This window comes from Populus nigra, chromosome 2 (genome assembly GCF_951802175.1).
Source record: "Populus nigra chromosome 2, ddPopNigr1.1, whole genome shotgun sequence".
NCBI lineage: Eukaryota > Viridiplantae > Streptophyta > Magnoliopsida > Malpighiales > Salicaceae > Populus > Populus nigra.
In genome coordinates, this window is record NC_084853.1 from 15453076 (window position 1) to 15458075 (window position 5000).

Sequence of the window (5000 nt, forward strand, 5' to 3'; positions counted from 1 at the left end):
CCGGGCCATGCAGGAAAATTCATCGAGGGGACACGCTGAAGAAACAGCGCTGGTTTAGACACGGTGGGCGCAGTGTTGGAATCGGCAGCGCCGATGAAACCGGCAAAGTCGGCAGAATTGGCAGCGGGTGCTGGCGATGGGTCTGGACGGGCTGGATAGTCCAAGGCTCGACGAGAAAGACCGCAGGTTGAGACACTGGGGCAGTGGCAGCCCGCGGGACAGTGTTGGCAGATTCGGCAGCGCAGATTTGTGCGGCTGCAGGTTCGTCGGGGAAAATCGGCAGCGCAGATTTTTCGACGAGCATGGGCTGGACGATGGACTGTCCAGGCCAGGCAGGAAAATTTGTCGAGGGGACACGCTGACGAAACAGCGCTGGTTCAGGCACGGCGGGCAGTGTTGGAATCGGCAGCGCCGACGAAATCGGCAAAGTCGGCAGAATCGGCAGCGCAGATTTTTCGACGAACATGGGCTGGACGCTGGACTGGCCGGGCCATGCAGGAAAATTCATCGAGGGGACACGCTGACGAAACAGCGCTGGTTCAGGCACGGCGGGCAGTGGTGGAATCGGCAGCGCCGACGAAATCGGCAAAGTCGGCAGAATCGGCAGCGGGTGCTGGCGATGGGTCTGGACGGGCTGGATAGTCCAAGGCTCGACGAGAAAGACTGCTGGTTTAGACACTGGGGCAGTGGCAGCCCGCGGGACAGTGTCGGCAGATTCGGCAGCGCAGATTTGTGCGGCTGCAGGTTCGTCGGGGAAAATCGGCAGCGCAGATTTTGCGACGAACATGGGCTGGGCGATGGACTGTCCAGGCCAGGCAGGAAAATTTGTCGAGGGGACACGCTGACGAAACAGCGCTGGTTCAGGCACGGCGGGCAGTGTTGGAATCGGCAGCGCCGACGAAATCGGCAAAGTCGGCAGAATCGGCAGCGAAGATTTTTCGACGACCACGGGCTGGACGGTGGACTGTCCAGGCCAGGCAGGAAAATTTGTCGAGGGGACACGCTGACGAAACAGCGCTGGTTCAGGCACGGCGGGCAGTGTTGGAATCGGCAGCGCCGACGAAATCGGCAAAGTCGGCAGAATCGGCAGCGCAGATTTTTCGACGAACATGGGCTGGACGCTGGACTGGCCGGGCCATGCAGGAAAATTCATCGAGGGGACACGCTGACGAAACAGCGCTGGTTCAGGCACGGCGGGCAGTGGTGGAATCGGCAGCGCCGACGAAATCGGCAAAGTCGGCAGAATCGGCAGCGGGTGCTGGCGATGGGTCTGGACGGGCTGGATAGTCCAAGGCTCGACGAGAAAGACTGCTGGTTTAGACACTGGGGCAGTGGCAGCCCGCGGGACAGTGTCGGCAGATTCGGCAGCGCAGATTTGTGCGGCTGCAGGTTCGTCGGGGAAAATCGGCAGCGCAGATTTTGCGACGAACATGGGCTGGGCGATGGACTGTCCAGGCCAGGCAGGAAAATTTGTCGAGGGGACACGCTGACGAAACAGCGCTGGTTCAGGCACGGCGGGCAGTGTTGGAATCGGCAGCGCCGACGAAATCGGCAAAGTCGGCAGAATCGGCAGCGCAGATTTTTCGACGAACACGGGCTGGACGGTGGACTGTCCAGGCCAGGCAGGAAAATTCGTCGAGGGGACACGCTGACGAAACAGCGCTGGTTCAGACACGGTGGGCGCAGTGTTGGAATCGGCAGCGCCGAGAAAATCGGCAAAGTCGGCAGAATCGGCAGCAGGTGCTGGCGATGAGTCAGGACGGACTGGATAGTCCAAGGCTCGATGAGAAAGACCGCTGGTTTAGACACTGGGGCAGTGGCAGCCCGCGGGGCAGTGTCGGCAGATTCGGCAGCAGTGTCTGCCGATTCGGCAGCGTTGGCTTGTTGGCGCGGGGGGCCGATTCGAGTGGGGACTTGGGCAGCGGGCAGTGAAAGCAAGAGTTTCCCCGATGCTGCCGGGAAAAACGCTCCCCGGGATGGCCGGGTGAGATGACCCGGCGGCCCGCGACGGGTCATTCAATTCCATGCCCCGTCAACATAACTCCCGATGTACTGTTTGCTTTTTCGGAAGAAGAGATCCATCCCCCCATCCTCGGCCAGCCAAAAACGCTCCAATTAATGGCCGGGTGAGATGACCCGGAGGCCCGCGACGCGTCATTCAAATCACTGCCCTATCGGCTACAACTGCTGATGGGTGGGATTAGAGGCCTGCCATGGTGGTGAGGGGCGGCGAGGACCGTGAAAGCTAGAGTTTTTCAGAGGCTGCCGGGAAAAAGGCCCCTCGGGTGGCGGGGTGCGAGGACCAGGCGCGTCATTCAATTCTCTTCCCTATCAACTTGGCTCCCGTTGGCGGGATTGGAGGCCTACTGTTTGTTACAGGGCTAAAATCGTCAGGGGAAGAGCTGACGAAACAATGCTGGTTTGGATGCAGGGGGTAGTGTTGGAATCGGCAGCGCGGACAAAATCGGCAAAGTCGACAAAAAAGACTGTTGGTCTGGACATCGGGGCAGCGGCAGCCATGCCGACAGGGGGGGAAATCGGCAGCACAGATTTGTGCAGCTGCAGGTTCGTCGGGGAAATCGGCAGCGCAGATTTTTCGATGAACATGGGCTGGAAGATGGACTGTCCAGGCCAGGCAGGGAAATTCGTCAAGGGGACACGCTGACGAAACAGCGCTGGTTCAGGCACGGCGGGCAGTGTTGGAATCGGCAGCGCCGACGAAATCGGCAAAGTCGGCAGAATCGGCAGCGGGTGCTGGCGATGAGTCTGGACGATTTATAGTCCAGGGCTTGATGGAAAAGACTGTTGGTCCAGACAATGGGGCAGTGGCAGCGCGGATTTGTGCAGCTGCAGGTTCGTCGGGGAAAATCGGCAGCGCAGATTTTTCGACGAACAGGGGCTGGGCGCTGGACTGGCCGGGCCAGGCAGGAAAATTCGTCAGGGGGGCACGCTGACGAAAACAGGGGCTGCGGAGTGGAAAATCGGCAGCGCAGATTTTTCGACGAACAGGGGCTGGACCGGCCGGGCCAGGCAGGAAAATTCGTCAGGGGGGCACGCTGACGAAAAGAGGGGCTGCCGCGTGGAAAATCGGCAGCGCAGATTTTTCGACGAACAGGGGCTGGACGCTGGACTGGGCCAGGCAGGAAAATTCGTCAGGGGGCACGCTGACGAAAAGAGGGGCTGCCGCGTGGAAAATCGGCAGCGCAGATTTTTCGACGAACATTCGTCAGGGGGGCACGCTGACGAAAAGAGGGGCTGCCGCGTGGAAAATCGGCAGCGCAGATTTTTCGACGAACATTCGTCAGGGGGGCACGCTGAGGAAAACAGGGGCTGCCGCGTGGAAAATCGGCAGCGCAGATTTTTCGACGAACAGGGGCTGGATGCTGGACCGGCCGGGCCAGGCAGGAAAATTCGTCAGGGGGGCACGCTGACGAAAAGAGGGGCTGCCGCGTGGAAAATCGGCAGCGCAGATTTTTCGACGAACAGGGGCTGGACTGGCCGGGCCAGGCAGGAAAATTCGTCAGGGGGGCACGCTGACGAAAAGAGGGGCTGCCGCGTGGAAAATCGGCAGCGCAGATTTTTCGACGAACAGGGGCTGGACGCTGGACTGGGCCAGGCAGGAAAATTCGTCAGGGGGGCACGCTGACGAAAACAGGGGCTGCCGCGTGGAATGGCAGCCTACACGCAGATGCGAATTCGGCAGCGCACGATGGCTTGAGCAGGTCATGGGTTCGACTTGGCGCGATCTGAAACCTGGACGAGGGACTGTCGACGCTGGACGAGCCAGCGCGGTGGCCTGTCGTGCCCCGTTCAGGGGGGGCCTGCCGCGGAGACAGCCCTCGCGGGCTCGACAGCGCAGGCCAGCGTCCCCGACGTCGCTGGCCGCGGCAGGCGAGCTGCCGGGGTTCCCGCATTCCTACAAGAAAACGTCGTGCTTTCCACATGAAACCAATCCAGTAAAATCAGCCATATTTTTATGAGGCTGCCCACTGAATTTGGGGTCATTCCGGGCCGGTTCCTAGTTTTGCGGATTTACTCGATTTCTAATGGTAGGAAAATTAAAACAAATACTTCCCGACCTCGAAAAATTCTGGGAAAATTAATGAAGGTGGATTGGATTTTTGCCAACCTCTGTGCAAAATTTCAGCTCAAAATACCAAGAAATGAATTTTTTAGAGGGGGGGTGACAGCTGGGACCTAGTAGTGTCTCCCCCTGCCAGAGCTGCAATGACACTTATTGCTCTTTAGGGAGCCACCAGGCCGGCGCCCCTCAAAGACCACACGCGCGCGCGCGCCCGCCCGCGCTGGGCGCTGGGGCGCTGGGGCCTGAGGGCCTGGGGCCCTTGGGGGCCCTTGGGCGCGCGCGCGCGGCCCCCGCAGCCATGCCGCGCTGCGCGACGCGCGGACAGCCCCTGCTGGCTTGCTCTCTCGCCCGCGGGGGGGCTGCCTTCGGGCCCTGGCCCCCCGCGTTCTGGCCTGCCCCCTGCGTGGGAGAGGCTAGGCGCTGCAGGGGCCAGCCCGACGTCGCTGGCCGCGGCAGGCGACAGCCCGACATCGCTGGCCGCGGCAGGGGCCAGCCCGACGTCGCTGGCCGCGGCAGGCGACAGCCCCTGCTGGCTTGCTCTCTCGCCCGCGGGGGGGCTGCCTTCGGGCCCTGGCCCCCCGCGTTCTGGCCTGCCCCCCGCGTGGGAGAGGCTAGGCGCTGCAGGGGCCAGCCCGACGTCGCTGGCCGCGGCAGGCGACAGCCCCTGCTGGCTTGCTCTCTCGCCCGCGGGGGGGCTGCCTTCGGGCCCTGGCCCCCCGCGCTCTGGCCTGCCCCCCGCGTGGGAGAGGCTAGGCGCTGCAGGGGCCAGCCCGACGTCGCTGGCCGCGGCAGGCGAGCCGCCGGGGTTCCCGCATTCCTACAACAAAACGTCGTGCTTTCCACATGAAATCAATCCAGTAAAATCAGCCATATTTTTATGAGGCTGCCCACTGAATTTGGGGTCATTCCGAGCCGG